This window comes from Eubalaena glacialis, chromosome 2 (assembly GCF_028564815.1).
Source record: "Eubalaena glacialis isolate mEubGla1 chromosome 2, mEubGla1.1.hap2.+ XY, whole genome shotgun sequence".
Lineage (NCBI taxonomy): Eukaryota > Metazoa > Chordata > Mammalia > Artiodactyla > Balaenidae > Eubalaena > Eubalaena glacialis.
In genome coordinates, this window is record NC_083717.1 from 3263629 (window position 1) to 3282364 (window position 18736).

At 41.4% G+C, this 18736-nt stretch overlaps 1 long non-coding RNA gene across 2 annotated transcripts in view; it reads right to left on the reverse strand.

The window, feature by feature from the left end:
- Positions 1–18736, reverse strand: part of LOC133081659 (uncharacterized) — a 99456-nt gene that overhangs the window by 21886 nt on the left and 58834 nt on the right. The gene's annotated exons all lie outside the window — the stretch shown is intronic.

An 18736-nucleotide genomic window follows, 5' to 3' on the forward strand; every position in this document is an offset into this window, starting at 1 on the left:
TGCTATAGGAAATCTTATTCGCAGTGGAAAATGACAATACCTAAAAGACGAATAGAAAGAAGGAAAGCGGGGGAGTTTCTCCGTGCCTTTCATCCAGGAAAGGTTCATTTTCTCCCTTGCGATTACGGCCTTGCGGTAAATCTGCTTAGTGCTAAGTAAGCCCTCAAGATGACACAGCATGTTTGAGAGCAAGTGGCTGACAGCGAATCGAACGTCAGGATGACGGCAGCTCCTGGGCAGGTGCTTACGTGGCCGTTATTCAGCCTCCGTGCAGGGCCCCTGGATTTACGCCTTTGCGGGGAGGCTCAGCCAGGAGCGGCGGGGCGCAGGGTGGCCGGGCACCGCTCCTCAGGCCGCCAGGCTGATGAGGCTGGGAGTGGGCGGGGGAAAGGCCCGGGCAGCGAGGGCTTCAGAAACTGTTACAGCCAATCAGCGCCGGTACCAAGCTGATTCGTGTTACCGTTTCCTCCCAGCCCAGTCATTACCTGCTCTCCTGGGATACGCTTGCAAGGCCCTGAGTTCTTTAGGGCCTGGTTGAAAAAAGGTTTAAAAAAATTTTTTTAATTAAAAAAACACTTGGTCACTGACCCTCTTTTCACCTTCCAGAGGGTGCAGAAGGGTGAGGCTGGGGAGTCTGGAGTCCGTCCCACGACGAGCGGTCCACTGGCATCGGATAACCGGCCCGCGGCAGCATCCCGCCGCTATGCCATCCCTCGGCCACCCCCCTGAGATGCTGCCAAAGCTCCTGGCCCTGCTGTTCCGCTCGCAGGCTGAGTCCAACTGCGATTAACTGTTGGGGGAGTGTCAATGGTTTCCCTCAGGGGACATAAGGTGGGAGTAGGGGGTCCTTCCTGCCTTAAGACGACAAAGTGCTTGACCTTGACCTTGACCTCTCCCTTTGTAGGATGAGGATAAATACAGCTGCCTCATATGGTTGCTGTGAAGACAGAAAGACTGAATACTCATGAATACAGGTAAACGCTCAATAAATGTTTACTATTGGCAGAGGCTGTAGCAGGGGGTGATTCTTGCTCAGGAGGAAGTCAGTCATCTCTGCGTACCTCTGACCATTGGTGAATTAAGTCAAATATGGAAAGTTCACTGATGCCCAAGCTAGTCGAGGAGCATCACCTTTTATCCTCAAGGTAAGTGCCAAGAAGACATTTCCTACAGAATAACGCAGTGATCTTTCCAAAGAGAGAACTCTAAGGCTCCTGCTTGCCAGCCCCAGTCTCAGGCAGCATCTTACCTCACTGGAGTGCACACATGCCCGTATATGATGGGGGGACGCCGGAGCCTGGAGTTGTCACATTTGTCACCTGTGGATGTGCCACCATCAGGATGTTAAATGAGACTTTTTCAACGAGAGAATTTTCAGCAAACATTGAAACAGTACTCAGAGTATTGGGTTGAATTTATCTAAGGGTATTTGTTTTCTTTGAACACTGCCCGTGATGCATGGCAAAGAATCGGACCTCATTGTAAGATAGCTCATGATTTTCCTGGGGGAGCTAGAAGGCAGAATAAGGTCCTTGACATGAGAACACCACGCCAAGGAAAGGCCTGTGATGGCACCATGAGACAATGTGGGCCATGGAAGCCACTTAAATGTCCATCAACAGAGGAATGGATAAAGAAGATGTGGTACATATATACAATGGAATACTACTCAGCCATAAAAAAGAATGAAATAATGCCATTTGCAGCAACATGGATGGACCTAGAGATTATCATACTAAGTGAAGTAAGTCAGAAAGAGAAAGACAGATACCATATGATATTGCTTATGATACAAACAAACTTATTTACAAAACAGAAACAGACTCACAGACTTAGAGAACAAACTTACGGTTACCTGGGGGAAGGGTGGGAGGTGAGGGATAGACTGGGAGTTTGGGATTGACATGTACACACGGCTACGTTTAAAATAGATAACTAATAAGAACCTGCTGTATAGCACAGGGAACTCTGCTCAATACTCTGTAATAACCTAAATGGGAAAAGAATTTGAAAAACAATAGATAACAAGTATATGTGTAACTGAATCACTCTGCTGTACACCTGAAACTAACACAACATTGTTAATCAACTATACTCTAAAATAAAATAAAATGGGGGCTTCCCTGGGGGCGCAGTGGTTGAGAATCTGCCTGCCAATGCAGGGGACACGGGTTCGAGCCCTGGTCTGGGAAGATCCCACATGCCGCGGAGCAACTAGGCCCGTGAGCCACAACTACTGAGCCTGCGCGTCTGGAGCCTGTGCTCCGCAACAAGAGAGGCCGCGATGGTGAGAGGCCCGCGCACTGTGATGAGGGGTGGCCCCCGCTTGCTGCAATTGGAGAAAGCCCTCGCACGGAAACGAAGACCCAACACAGCCATACATAAATAAATAAATAAATAAATAAATAAATAAATAATTCCAATTTAAAATAAAATAAAATAAAAAATAAAATAAGGGGCTTCCCTGGTGGTGCAGTGGTTGGGAGTCTGCCTGCCAATGCAGGGGACACGGGTTCGAGCCCTGGTCTGGGAGGATCCCACGTGCCGCGGAGCGGCTAGGCCCGTGAGCCACAATTGCTGAGCCTGCACGTCTGTAGCCTGTGCTCCGCAACAAGAGAGGCCGCGATAGTGAGAGGCCCGCGCACTGTGATGAAGAGTGGCCCCCGCTTGCCGCAACTAGAGAAAGCCCTTGCACAGAAACGAAGATCCAACACAGCCATAAATAAATAAATAAATAATTCCAATTTAAAATAAAATAAAATAAAAAATAAAATAAAACACACACACATACACACACACACACACACACACACACAGAGACAATGAGGGCTAGTCCTGCCCCCTTCACCAAAGTCAGCAAAAGCCTCTGGTTTGTCCATCAGGAAGGCAGGGCTGAGAGTCCCAAACTCCATTTATAGAGACAAAAACTGAAATAGTTTTGCAAGTTCCCACAGATTGTTGGATGGTGAAGTCAAAAGTGGACCTCCCCAAAGTCAGCTCCACACAAGGGAGGTCCTGGTCTGCTGTGCTCCCAGCAACATCCCTGGGACCCGGAGCAGCAGTTGGCACAAAATGAATGTTTGCTGTTTGTTGAATGGATGTTTCACATTTTGGGGGGCGAGGGACTTGTTTTTTGCTCACTGAAGATTATTACTTAAAAGAAACGAAAAGACAAACTACAATCTAAGAGACTGTATTTGCCACACATAACAGATAAAGGTTTCTTATGAAGACTGTATTAAAAGTCTTCTACAAAGCAATAAAAAATAATACTGAAAAGACAAACAAATCAATAGAAAACTGAGCAAAAGATGTGAACAGGCACAGCACAAAATGCATAAGGCCAATAAGCATATGAAGTGATGCTCAACTTTCAAGAGTCAGAGAAACACAAATCAAGACCATAAAGGATATATTGCTTTTACCCATTCCGCTGGCAAAAATAATTAAGTGTAACACCACCAAATACTGAAGAGTATGCAGATGAATTGGATCGCTTACACACCAAGGATTAGGACAGAAACTGGCGCAATCATTTTGAAACACAATTTGGCATTATTTTGTAAAGTTGAATATTTACACATTTTACGATTCAACAATTCCGCTTCTAGATAAGAACTCCCCAAAATCTTTCGACATGCGTCCAGAGACAGATATAAGAATGTACTTAGCAGCACTGTTCAAAATAGCAAAAAATAATTAGAAGCAACACCAATGACCATTGGCAAGGGAATAGTATTTTCAAACAGCAGGATATTCTACAGCAGTGACAACGAATGATACACACAACATGATTGATCTTTGCAACCACTGGAGAGCACGTCTCAGAATGTTACATACCCTTTTTATAAAGTTCAAGGACGGATGAAACGAAACACTACATTGTTCAAACATACAAAGGTACTTGATAAAACTACAAACTAAAAACGTCAAGAGAAGAATAAACACAAAATCCAGGATAGTGGTGATTTGGGCGAGTGGGGAAGTACGGGGACGAGATGGGAGAGTAGAACACAGGTAAGTTATAAATAATGGGTTGGCAGTGAATTCACAGGTGTCCCAAAGAATTAAAAAGAAAACATATCGTAACAGAATGCTATTAACATTAACTATGTCTTACGCATTTCCCATTTAAAGAGAATTATTATGAAACACTTATTTTTCCTTTTTCTTAATCTGAATGCCTTCCAGGCTTACAATCATAGAATAATTGTTTAGAAACAGATTCCTTATAAAAGAGAAGATTCTAATTCTGGAAAATAGCTAAGTGGGATGTACTGTTTCATCTTGCTTGACTTATGAATGCTGTTATTGATCTCTAAATGGAATTTCGAAACCAGTGACTTTTATAAAAATATGATGTACTGTGGGAAGAAGGAGGAAATGAAGAGCAGGAGGGAGAGAAAGAAAAGACAATGTACAGAACAAACTCAAACAACAACTTTCATGGACTTTATCCTTCCCTGTAAACCAACCAATCATTTTCCCGCCAGCCAGACAGTTGCAGTAGAATCTGGATTCATTCTGTTCATTCTGGAGACGGTTACAAGTGCTCGGACTGGTGCCATGTTATGCATTTGGAAGAATGATTGCATTATAAACCCCATTCCAAGCTTCCCACTGTTCCAACAATGGAAACAGTGAAGAATGTTTGGGCTGACTTAAGATGTGAAGATGTAGCTCCCGTATTACTGAGGCTTCCTGCCACTCAAACATTCCCCCCAAATAAGTCTCGACCACCTGCCTAATTAAGGTCTGAGGTTAGGTAAGAAAGAATCATTTTTTCTAGTGGTAACTTGTATGCTGCTTGTAGGACGATGCACGCATGAAATTGGAGCCCTGTTGAAACCCCAGGCTTAGCACCTAGCAGGAAATAATCAACCTCGATAGAACAGGCTTTGGGGCTTCTGTTTCCAGAGGTGTGATTGATAAGATACCCCGAAGGACCTTCCTCACTAAAAACTGAAATACTAGATTAAACGTTGAAAGACACACCCCATTCATTTAGGTGCACTGCTGATCTGGCACTGAATTAAGGAACGCACAGAATCCCACAGAAAGTGAGAACGGGCATCCTGGGAGGTAGGCCAACACCAAATTCCACTTATGCCCTGACGGGGTGTGGCCAAACCCTAGAGATGCCGAGTCGCTGCTCTGATGGTCTCTGCTATCAGAGGACAGAAGGTAAAGCAGAGGGCTGCCCGAGGGGGATCTAATAGGAGACCCCTAGTTATCTGGAAGCCTCTAGGCCACAGTCCTAAGGTAAGGACGAGTGAGAAGGAAACTCTGATATTCAGAAGGGAACAGAAGGGAAACTTGGCTCCACTTTGAATTGAAGGTAGGGAAAAATAAATGCCCCTCCTCCCCCCTGAGAATTCATACCCACAAGCCAGCAGTCTAAATTCACCCTACCCGGGAGGTACAGAAAACTCAGGTTGAAATTTTAATTTAAAATGGGCCAGGACTGGTGACTCTGAGGAGTGAGGGCTAATCTGCTCCAGAGGAACTCAGCTTCCAATCCAGCCTGGGAAAGTTTCTGCACAGATCACTTTCCCAAACCATCAGGCGGCATTCACGAAACACTCAAGGAAAGAAGCCATCACAGGTGAAATTCACCAGAAACAACACAACACAGAAACAAGTCCCCAAATTCTTCAGATGTTGAAAATAACTGGCCCAGAATAACTCATTTAATAGGCTTAAAGTGAATATAATAAACTCAATGAACTGCCTTTGTAGCAGATTAGATGCAGTTGATTCGGAGAGGAAAAAGTGAATGGCAGATAAACCCAAAGAAATGAAAAAAATCTGGAGAGGAGAGGGATGGGAAATGGGAAAGAGAGTTTAAGGGGGAAAGGGAGAGAGTTGGAAGCTTTAACATATGTCTAATTTGAGGTCCAGAGGGAGAAAACAGGGTGTGGAAGAGGCACTGTCCAAACAGAGAAAGTTTCAGAGTTGTTGAAAGACGTCCATCCTTAGATGCAGTAAGCCCTGTGAATTCCAACCGGGATGAATTTCTGAAAAATCACAGGAAAACCTAAGAAAAACAGAAGATCCTAAAAGCAGCCAGAGAAAAAAAGGTCACTTACAAAAGAACTACAATTAGGCTTGTGCTGATTTCTAAACAGAGATGACTGAAAAGCCAGGGGGAGCCCACCTGACCATCATCAGTAGAGAGAGCTTTCGCCTGAACTTGAACTTCATAAACGGGATCACACTTCCTCTCTCTTTCCTGCCCTCTTCTTGGCTTTCTGTATGAGGCCAGGGCTTGATGTGCTCGCAGTGGTAGCGTTTCACCAGCCTTCAGTCCTTCTCTGCACACGTACCAACTCCCGACCTAGTGTGTAAATGTCTAGATTGATCCCCTCAGGTACCCTCCCAGTGTACCTGTCAGTTCTCACTTAAAATGACCAGGTAATCAACATTGTAATGAGGTAAGAATTAAAGGAAAGTTGATACGAGTCAGACATTTCCAGGCTGCAGCATAATCCATATGATTAAGTGAAAATCTCAAGAAACTGGTAAACGTCCAGAAGAAAGAGGTTCTACTTCATATGCTGTAGATAGTAGAAATCTAAAGGTCATAGTCTAAATGATCACCTATACTTAGAAAAGATGCCCATGGATGGCACGTTTTAGGGGAAGTTCCTGCCAAGCATGCAGTTTTATATTAGCTGTTTGAGAAACTCTTGAAAATTACAGTTTATGTGTTAAGTCCGACAGTATTGGCCGCACTACACAAAGAATAGCGCCATAAGTAAAAGTAGCCTGGAAACTGTCAATGATATATTCATGCTATTAAAGATCGGCACATCTCCTTACTTTTATTTAGGAGGCTAAAACTGGAGATTTTTAGCATTAATAAAAGAAGAAGAGTAACCATAGAAACAGAGCATTTATCTTATTTCCATGGGAAGGAAAGCAACTCCTTCCATGGAATACTTTGAGGTGCTCTGGCAGCGCTTCTACCTGAGAAGATTCCTCTCCTAAAGCTCTCGCTGAACTATTTAAAGTAATGGGAATTCTCTAAAAATAATAGGCAAGCCATTTAATAATAAAGGCAATTTTCATTGAAAGTTAAAATATTCTTACTATACAGAACTGCAAAAATGTGATGGCAACAGACCAAACCATCCAATAGGAAAGAGGGAGAACAGCAAAGGACCAAATCAATGTTCAGACTGCAATGAAAAGGAAAAACTGACATGCACTGAAAGCCGGCTCTTTGCCAAGCACTTGTTATATACGTCATTGCACTGAAGACTCATGACCATCCTATAAGTATATATACATATATATTTAGTCGTATCTTTTTCTCAACTGCTAAAGCCGTCCAGTCCTCCCTCGGTATCTGTAGGGGATTGGTTCTAGGACCGCTGTGGGTACCAAAATTCGAGGATGCTCAAATCCCTTATAGAAAATGATGCAGTATTTGCATAACCTACGCACAGCCTGCCAGTATACTTTAAATCATCTCTAGATTACTTATAAGATCTAATACAATGTAAATGCTATGTAAATATTTGTGAATGCTACGTAAATAGTTGCCAGAGGGCAGCAAATTCAAGTGCATTTTTACTATTTTATCTCCTTTCCCTCCTCTCTCAGTATTTGACAGTTTTACCATTAATTTTCCCCTCTCTTTTGGTCACCTTTGTAAATTAAAATGCTACATCTAAACTTCCCTTTCCTGTTCCATCAACCTGCAATAGTGTATCTTGATTCCTTACTTTGCAATATGAGGATATTACTGTCTCTATCCTTTCCTACAAATTTTAAACTTTTTTTTTTTTTTTTTTTTTTTTTGGCCCGCGCAGCGCGGCATGCGGGATCTTAGTTCCCCGACCGGTGATCGAACCCACGCCCCCTGCAGTGGAAGCGTGGAGTCTCAACCACTGGACCGCCAGGGAAGTCCCTGAAACTTCCACTTTTGATAGATCCTATTTTACACGGTCAAGGCTGATGTTATGTACATTTTGCCTCTACTGATAGAATAGTTAAATATTTCGAGGTTTGCCTATAGATTGATTCTAATACTGGAAATCAATAAACAGTGTTTATTTATCATGGTTGTATAGTTTTTTTCTTCTAGGGCCAAATTCCTTCTCCTTTGTTCCAAGATCACAGTGCCATTCGCCTTAAAAGACAATACGCTAGCATCATGTAAGATCAAATGGATTTTTTCTTAATTCTATCTGTTGCTCAAAATAATAATAAATGTTTGGTAGAATTCACTTGGGATGCCATATGGACATCGTGTGGCATAGAGTTTTGTTTGTGGGAAAGTTTTAAATTACAGATTTAATATCTTTAGTAATTACAGGACTACTCTGATTTTTTATTTCTTCTTAATACGAGTTTTGAAAAGCTGTGTTTTTATAGAAAATTGTCCATTTTACCTCAATTTTCATTTTTTTGGCATAAATTTTTTTCACAATATCCTGAAGTACTAATTTCAATTTCTGAAATATCGTTAGTGATGTCTCCTTTTTTTAAAATAAATTTATTTATTTTACTTATTTTTCTTTTAAATTTATTTTTGCCTGCGTTGAGTCCCCGTTGCTGCGCGCGGGCTTTCTCTATTTGCGGTGAGCAGGGGCCACTCTGTTGCGGTGCTCAGGTTTCTCACTGCGGTGGCTTCTCTTGTTGCAGAGCACGGGCTCTAGGCACGCGGGCTTCAGTAGCTGTGGCACGCGGGCTCAGTAGTTGTGGCCCACGGGCTCTAGAGCACAGGCTCAGTAGTTGTGGCACACGGGCTTAGTTGCTCTGTGGACTGCGGGAATCTTCCCGGACCAGGGTTCGAACCTGTGTCCCCTGCATGGGCAGGCGGATTCTTAACCATTGCGCCACCAGGGAAGCCTGATGTCTCCTTTTTGATTGTAATAATGGTTAGTGTCTACTTCCTTAATCAGCCTTGCTAGGTATTTATCAATTTGATTAATACTTTAAGAAGCGACATTGCTGGCCCCTAGGGTATAAGTCTAGTCTACTTTTATTGATATGCTAAACAGTTTTCCAAAGTGGTTTTTACCAAGTTACACACCTACCAGCAGTATATGAGAGTTCCGGTTGGTCCACATCCTTGCCAAAACCTGGTATTGTCTGTCCTTTTTATTTTAGCCCTGCAGGTGGGTGTGCAGTGGTATCTTATGATTTGAATTTGCATTTATCTGATAACTAATGATTTTGTGCACCTCTTCATATGTTTGTTTGCCATTTGGATATCTTCTTCTGTGAAGTACCTGTCTATATATTTTGTCCATTTCTCTATCATCTTTCTTTCTAAGAGGTTTTATACTTATATATTTTTTCATATATTTTTTCCACATTTATATATGTGTCCTTTCCAGGTTGCATGTATTACAAAAATCATATCCCAACTTCTTAGCTTGCCTTTTCACTCTCCTAATGTTGTTAGATCAACAGTTTCTTAACTTTATGTAGCCCTATTTATCAATTATTATGTATTATTTACTTGTTTATTATGTCCAATTTATCCATTATGTTTAGTGCCTTTTAAAAGTCTTTCCCTACCTCAAAAGCATGAAGATATTCTCCTGTGATTTATTCCAGAAGTTTATTGGTTTTGCCTTCCTTATTTACATATATAATCCATCTAGAAATGATTTTGAGTATGATTTCTTTTCTTCAGTATGGATATTCAATTGGTCTAGCACCACTAAATGAAAAGACCATGTTTTTCTCATTGCACGTCAGTATCGTCTTTGTCATTTAATCAAATGACTATATATTTGGGTCTGTTTCTGTACTTTCTGTTATGTTTCATTTCTCAATTTGTCTCTCCTTGTGTGAATGGCACACTGACTTTATTATGATAACCTCAAAATTAGTTTTAATGTATCAGAGTATAAGTTCAAATTAGCTTTTCTTCGAAATTACTTTGGTTATTTCTAGACTTTCATATTTTCACACCAATTTTAGAATTAGCTTGTTGATTTCCACATGAAAAAATATCTGCTGAAATTCTGATTGAGTTTGCAGTTACTCTATAAATCAACTTGTGGAGACTTGTTATCTTAACAATTTTAGTCTTCCAATCCACGACCATGGTGTAAATCTCCATTTATTTAGGTATTTTTAATTTATTTCCACGATGTTTTATAATTTTCTACATAGAACTCTTGAATATTTTCATGAGTTACATCCTAGATATTTGATATTTTTGATGTTATTACAAACAGTAGGTTTAATTTTTTCACCTTTAATTCTTTATTGCTAATATACAGAAATAAAGATTTTTGTATTGTTCTCTTGTGTCTTTACTAAATAAACTTATAAATAGCTTGTAGATTACTTTGAATATTCTATGTATAATGACTGCTTCATTTCTTCCTTTCTAATCATTCTACTTTTTTATTGCCTTATTGTACTGTCTAGGATCTCTATTACAACATTAAATTAAAATGGTGATATTAGGACTTCCCTGGTGGCGCGGTGGTTAAGACTCTGCCTGCCAATGCAGGGGACACGGGTTCGAGCCCTGGTCCGGGAAGATCCCACATGCCGCGGAGCAGCTAAGTCCGTGCGCCACAACTACTGAGCCTGTGCTCTAGAGCCCGCGAGCCACAAGTACTGAGCCTGCGCGCCTAGAGCCTGTGCTCCGCAACAAAGAGAAGCCACCGCCGTGAGAAGCCTGTGCGCAGCAACGAAGACCCAACGCAGCCCCATAAATAAATAAATAAATAAATAACACTGTATAAAGAATAATTATTATTTTAAAAAATGGTGATATTAGGCATCTTTGTCTTATTCCTGATTTAAGGAGGAAAACTTCTGACATACCAAAATTAAGTATGAAGCTTACTCTAAGTTTTTTGTATATACTTGTTCATCCCATTAAGGAACTTCCCTTCTATATCCACTTTGGTAAATTCTTTCCTTTTTAATCATTATTGGAATTTGAATTTTATCAGATGCTTTTTCTGCATCTGACATGATAATTAATTTTTCTCCTTTATTCAGTTAATCTGGTGAATTGCATTTCATTGATTTTTATAGTGTTAATAAATCAACCTTGCATTCCTGGAATAAATCCAACTTCTCATGACGTGTTTTTGGTTTTGTTTTTAAACACTGCAGGATTCAATTTGCTAATATTTTGTTTAGGATCATGCCTCGATTGTTCATGAGAAGAACCAGCTTATAATTCTCTTTCCTTGTACTATTCTTGCCAGGCTTTGATATCAATATTATGCTGGCCTCATAAAAATAAATTGGGATTTATTTCCTCTTTTTCTATTCTTGGGAAGTGTTTTTTTAAGAGTGGTGTTATATATTCCTTGAGGTTTGGAAATGTTCACAAATGAAGTTTATCTGTGCCTTGAGATTTCTTAGTGGCAAGGTATTTAATTACAAATTTAAGTTTTAATTACACATTTAAGTTTTAAATGGATATTCAGATTTTCCATTTTTCTTTTTGTAACTGTTGTGGTAAATTGTACTTTCTTAGGAATTTGTCCATTTCATCAAAAGTTGTAAATTTCTTGCCTAAATTTAGTTCCAGTATCTCTTCTTATCTTTTAAATGTCCCTATGATCTGTAGTGATGTCTTTTTTTTTTTTTTTTTTTATTCCTGATATTGATTATAAGGGCTCTCTTTTTTCCTTCTTCAGTCTTCAAAAAACTAACTTAGTCTTTCAGAGAACCAAATTTCAGCTTTGTTGATATTTCTCTATTGTACTTAGGGTTTCTATTTCATTAATTTCTGCTCTTATCTTTATTATTTCCTTCCACCTACATTCTTGGGTTTAATTGGCTGGGAGTTTGTTTTTTTTTTTTTTTCCCTTAGGTTTTTTAGCTGGATAGTGAGATCATTGTTTTTTAAACTTTCTTCTTTAACATATGGATTTGATGGTTGTACAGTTTTCCATAAGCACAACATTTGTGGCATTCAACATATTTTGATATGCCATATTTTCATTTTCATTCAGTGCAAAATATCATTTGCCTCCACTGGGGTTTCTTTTTTGACCCAAGGTTTATTTTTAAATGAATTGCTTAACTTCCATGTATTTGAGAATTTTCTAGTGATTATTTCTGTTTGCTTATTTTTAGTTTAATTTCGCTGTGTAAGAGAATGTGATTTCAATCCTTTGAAATTTGTTGAGACTTACGACCTAGCAAATTATCAATTTTGATAAAATTTGGCATGTATAACTTGAGAAAAAGTATATTCTGGGGCTTCCCTGGTGGCGCAGTGGTAAAGAATCTGCCTGCCAATGCAGGGGACACGGGTTCAAGCCCTGGTCTGGGAAGATCCCGCATGCCGCGGAGCAACTAAGCCCGTGCACCACAACTACTGAGCCTGTGCTCTAGAGCCCGCGAGCCACAACTACTGAGTCCGTGCACCACAACTACTAAAGCCCGTGCGCCTAGAGCCCATGCTCTGCCACAAGAGAAGCCACTGCAATGAGAAGCCCGTGCAACTGCAACGAAGAGTAGCCCCCGGAGCAGCTGCAACTAGAGAAAGCCTGCGCGCAGCAACAAAGACCTAACCCAGACGAAAATAAATAAATAAAATAAATAAATTTTTAAAAAATTGACTTTTCTAAAAAAAAAGTATATTCCATCAGTTAGGTGCATTGTTAAGTAGGTTAGTTTTGTTTATCACATCATTCACATTTCCTAGTCCTCTCTTTGATTGTATATAATTAATTATAAAATACATCTATTTACAGTTTAATTTACATTATTATATTTTTCAGTTTTTGAATTTCCATTTGATATTTTTTAAAGATCTAGTACTCTGGAAAATTCTCTATCTTGATTTAAATGTTTTTTCACATAATAACATTCATTATTTTTAAGTATGTGTCTGACCAATAGCTGAGTCACAAATGAGTCCACCTGGTATTTTATTTAATGTTAGACATTGTGATTTTAAAAATTTATGGCCTTGGATGCTATTATTTTTCTTCAAAGAGGCTTTCCCCTACCCTCTGTGAGGCATCCAGAATGGAATCAGATGAGTTCAATCCAACCAGGACTGAGGTGACGTGAGGTGGAGTTGTGGTCTTTATAAGGCTTGGTTTACCCACAGGCTTAGTGTAAATCCCAGGGATTCCAGGGGAAGATCACTAGGGCCCCCTTCCCTTCTGGCAGATTCTGAAATCCAACTTTTGTTTCCCAAGGACCATGAGCCTGTTGAAAATTCCACACTGTGTTTCAGTGTTTTCTGCTTAGCTTCCTAGACTTTGCCCTGTACAGCTTAAGCTTCAATAGGGTCAGAGAAAAATGATGCCAAATGTGGAGCTTTCCTCAATATCCCTTTTCTCTGGGATATTGGTCCTTCAAGTCCCAGACACTTTGGTAGGATCATTGGTCAGTGACAGAAGCCAAATTTACTCCGTGGTTTGAAAAGAAAATCCAATACTTTTAGGATTATTTTCCATTTACTAATGCTGTTCCACCATTACAAAGATCAGCAAACTCAAGCTCTTTTTATTTAACATCGCATTTTCTAGAATATAGTTGGTTTAGTGTTTCTTTCAGAACGCTTATTTAGTGGAGATTTATATCTTTGCCACTGTGAATCTCCCTGGACTATCCCTTGTCAGGCAAACTGTGAACTTGGATTTAAAATCATTGTACTAAGTTGCTTTCTTTTAATTGATTATTTATGGTCGACTCACTCCCTATTAATCCCCACCAAGTTATATGGCCTTAGGGGCTTGATCATAAGTTTTGTTTCCATAAGTCTTTTGGAAACAAAAGACTTGGAGCGGCCATAGATTCTCCTATAGTCAATTATTTCATGAGTCTCATTCCATCCAAATTTATTTTGGAAAAAAGTGCCTTTTTAAAGTAAGCTTTAAAATAATCACAGGGAAAAAAATAGTTCATTTTTCAGCAATCCGTTCTGGTGAATTAAAAACTCAAACCTTGGAGATCAATCAGAGACTGTGATTTTCCACCTGAAGATTTGATAATATCTAAAAATCAGAATATATACAAGATTCAGGATTTTTCAAAAATCAACACATTCTGAAAAGTTGCTCTGCACGGAAAGAACACACAAGAATCTAAGATTTTTTAGACCTTTCACCATATGAATTGTCAAGTTTATCATGAAGCTCCTTTTTTAAAATACAAAGATTTCATCAACACTCTTTTAGTGAATTTCAGTGTATTATTTGTCGACTGATAAGTTGTGGACTGTTTTTTTCTTCTGTGTCCTAGCCTATAGAATTGTTTTGGAGAGAAATTTGATAGAAATCACATGTGGCTGGGTAACAAACGAATTCATTGCACTGAAGGTGAACACATGCTTTTATTTTAGAATAGATAATTTAAACCAAACATGACACTATGAAAATTAACATTTGGTTTTCCTCAATCCTGCAACACAGAGCAGTATTCTCCCATCTTACTTCCCAGTTACAATAACATGAGAAGATATTGATATTGAGCCTATTATCTCAGCAATAATGCATATTACTACAAGTGATTACTTATTAGCAGTAAAATTTTCCTCCAGGGCTTAATTTAGAATGCCTGCAATGAGATAAAAAAATCTCAGTCTTGGAAGTGATCCTCTGTACGGTTAATGTTTAGGGAAATTTGTATTGCTTCATGGCAGTTTAAGATCCTTAATTGGCTGGTTCTTTGAAATGAAGGCACAAGGTAAGGACCCAAACCTTGGAAGGCTGACGTGAATGACATATGCAGAATTAGAAGCCAGGCTTCCTGGAACGGTTGGTAGGATTTAGTTCAGAAGTGTTCATTTTTTTTCATGCTCCGTGATATCCTCGGGACTCCTGGATGTCCTGCTGCTTTAGCAGCTTCCACCCACGCCCCAGGATTCTACGTGCAGATAGAGAAGTTGGGCGTGGATGGGTTAATCCACCCAACTGTACTCTTTCATGATCAGAGTGCAGTCAAACATCAGGTTTGGTCACATGGAGTTGTGATGGGGTCGTGATGCAAAACTTGGCTGATCCAATGGGTTAGAGCGGGTTGTCCTGGAAGATTTGAGCTCCGAGTGAGCTAAATCTACTTTAGGCTTGACAAGCCAACAGAGGAGTCTAATTCCTGCAAATTCTTGAGATAGCAAGGCAACTTCCAGTCCTGAAAATGCCGAGGCAGGTAGGAGCTCAGGTATGCAAGGGTAAGATAAGGGTGCAGGGCTGGAACTTCTGACTCACAGGTGTGCCTGATCAAAAAGCATAAGGTGAGAATCCACTTCCCAGACTCAGGACTGCAAGTCAGGGCAGGCAAGAGAGCAAGGCTGACCTGATGCTGAACCCCCAAACTGATACCTAAATGGTTCCTCCATTCTCCCTGACCTGATCACAGAGCCTGAGGCAGAGTGGAGTCTCCAGGTAATCACTAAGAGGTCCCAGCTGTGGGATATGAGGGCTTCAAGAGCAGGGAATTCCTTGGTCACCGCATCCTTCTTTAGCGACTATTTTTGTGGATTTCTTTATTCCTTTCCGAATTCTTGGAGAATTGGAGATTAATGAATGTTGGAGATTAATCAAGTTCCAGAGGCAGTTTTTGCCTTGACCAGGTATCAATCTTGCGACCCCGAACAGATGCTCAACAGAGGACCAGGTATCCCCTCCCTGGCGTGGCTGCAGGTGTGCCTGGGTCCTACAGATGGCCCAGGGCCCTGGGTTTTCCCCTCTGAGCCGCCTTTGAATCTGCTGACTGAGGACAGTGGTGACTGGACGTCTCCATGACTGAACTAAAATCTTCAGGTTTCCAAAACACTGATAAATTTCCTTAATGGAACTGTTGGCTAGAGAAGGAAGCATCTACAGAAGCCTTGCTTGTACTTCTATCCAAAGCTCTTCCCTCTGATTCTAAGCGCCAGGCTCTCGGCAGATTGCTTAATTATTTGGAAAGGTGCTGAGCTAGCAGGTGGTCTGGCTCAGCCCAGTCGAAGCATCGAGTGCCGCCTGCATCCACACCAGTCTGCGTCTTAGGAGACCTGCCCCTGCGGGACCACTCGCTCAGCTAAACACATCCTCTCTGGTCCAGCCTCCTTAGTCCAGAATATCAGGATGGCCACTTGGAAAGAAAAGGTACAGGCAAGCTAGAAGAGCCTCCGACCCGGCAATGAGGCACGTGCAAAACAGCGAAGCATGTTCTCGTGAACTGGTGAGGATGCGCAAGGAGGTTCAGCTGCAAGTGAAGAGAAATCCAGCAAGAGAGCAGATCTGACGTTCCGATCATAGGCCCAAGAGGAGCCCAGTGCAGGCGGAAAAGGATGGTCTTCAGGCTCTTGCAAACCCTAAATGCTTCCACTGACTATCCATTAATTCATCCATCCAACATTTATTACAACCTACTACATACTCTGACGCTGGACGAGGCGTGTGCCAAGCCCAGATTCTGTCAGCAGAGCTCGTTTTCCAGGCAGAAGTCAGGTTAGGGTGAAGGAAGGAAATTGTTATTTTAGTATTTACCACGTGGCAGGCACTTTCATAGTGAGGATTTCATTTAATCCTCAAAACAATCCTGTAGATATTATTCTCCCCAGTTCTGACGAATGGCAAAGAAAGCACATTTCATGAAAGTAGGATAAAGAGGAATAAAGCCAGAGTGAAAATGATCATCCATGGGACCCACGCAAGGTACCACCTCTGAGTCTCTGCTCACTTACCGGTAAAATGGATAGTTGTACCCGTCTTGCAGGACAGTTGCAAAGAAGGAAATTGCATTACGTGGCAAATACAAAAGTCCCAACTCTAAGGTTTCACGCCCGGCCAGTGGTTGCTAAGTGTGAGTCTTCTGCATTCCCATCGGAGGACGATGCCCTAGAGGCTGGCGGAGTACTAGGATGACGCCTGGCCCGGGTGACACACACAACAACCCTGATCTGGCCAGAGCTGGCGTGGGACAGCCAGAGCCCAGTCCCCAGTCCCGGGGGGGCCTGGGAAAGCAAGGCAGTCACTAGCATTAGCACAGCACGACCAGGTTTCCTCTGGCTGGATGACAAGAGCGCTGCTGCATTTCAGCAGGACCCACGGCCTCAGCCCCTGAAGCAAGGAAGTCCCGGCCCCAAGTCATTGCTCCCAGAGCCCCATCTCCAGGCGTCGCAGCTCTCAGCTCTTCCTCCTGTGACTCAACAACTACTCAGCGGTTTCCACCTGCCTCTAGCCTCGTTTCCCAGATCCCAGGGGCTGACCCTCTGTGTCTCTGATGCTGTCTTTCCCCGCTGATGTCAGCTAGGTTCACGGTGAGCTCGCTCGGGGCTGAGTCACGCAAAGTCCAGGGCCCCTGGAGGTGCTCGGCGAGTCACCGGACCTGTGAAGGCTGAGCTGCCGGCGGGAGAAGTGGCCCTTCCTTCAGGGTCCCCGAGCCTGCGCAGGACACAGTTGGTCTCAGGCTCTGTCTCTCTGTGTCTCTTCCTTTCTCACACACACATGCACAAGCACGACCGTAACAAGTCAAGGATGTGGTGTCACGGTATCCAGGCCACACTGCCCCATGCGAAAACGCTTCTTCCCCTTGGCTTCTGAATATCACTATTGCTTCCTTCTCATGAAGGAAGGTGACTCCGGCCTAGAGCCTAAAAAAAGGACTTTTCTGTTTCTGACTCCTGTTCACGAATTGTACCACAGTTGAAAAGCAGGGAGAAAGTCTGCTTTGTTTCCGCATCATTCATGTCATAGGGCCTGGGTGGCACTGCAGAACTGTCACCAACTTCTCGGTTTGAACTCCTACCCAGAATCCATCCTGGGAAAGTCTCTTCCTTCACACCCACCAAGTTCACACTAGTTTGTTACTTGAAGCCATGAGCACAAAACATCAGCGGAAAGGTTTTGGGATGTGGAATCGGAAAGGATGTGAAGGTAGAGAAGATATGTCAATAACAAACTGAGAATATCCGAGTGGGTAGTTCTGGGGATAGACATTATCTAAAAGCTATGAAGAATTCCCTTCTTCATTTAGAACCCCATTCGCCATGTTTCTGAATTCAAAGTTTTCCACTCAATCATAGCTTAGCTGAAACTCTTCCTCGATCATCTGTCATTAATAACTTCTTCCTTTTCAATACCCCGCCCCCCCAGCCCCTCTTATCTTTTTCTCTTATCACACTCATTAATTTGTCCTGGGGTAGATCCAGGTTCTGTAGGGCCTAAAGTTTAAACAATTGCGGGGTGCACCTCTTTGGGGAAAATAATTATAAGTGATTAGTTAAAAATCACTAAATCACAGTAATTAGTAAAACTTAGATGTGAAAATGATTATTTGTTTAAAATAAAGAAATCATAACAAAATCAAGTTTTAACAAGTCAATGAATATAACAAACATTACAAAATCTAGAAAAAAATAACATTTTCATGAAGTAAGTACCTGTCGGAGTTAATTAACTACATTTTATAGAGAAAATGGAAAGATAATTCAGAGTTTCTTCTATAAGGTTGGTCACAATTTTATTATTGTTGATAACTGGAATAGATAAAACATACAACTTCACATACAGGCGTAGTACCCACTCTTTGTCCTACGGCCACCAGGTTGTACCTAGATACCTACACATGCTCTTATTTTGTGCATTATCAACAACAAAAAAATGTATGATGCGTGTATAATTGTATAACTATTTATGCTGTGTTATCGAGAGCATTCCTGACTTCAGAAAGTTCTGTTTTGATCAGGCACTGCTGTGAACTGAATCTTCTGTTTACAGTTTTACATGTCTGATTAGAAGAATTTCCCACCAACTAGCTTTGGGCTCCATTTACTTTACAGCTGGTGTCTCCT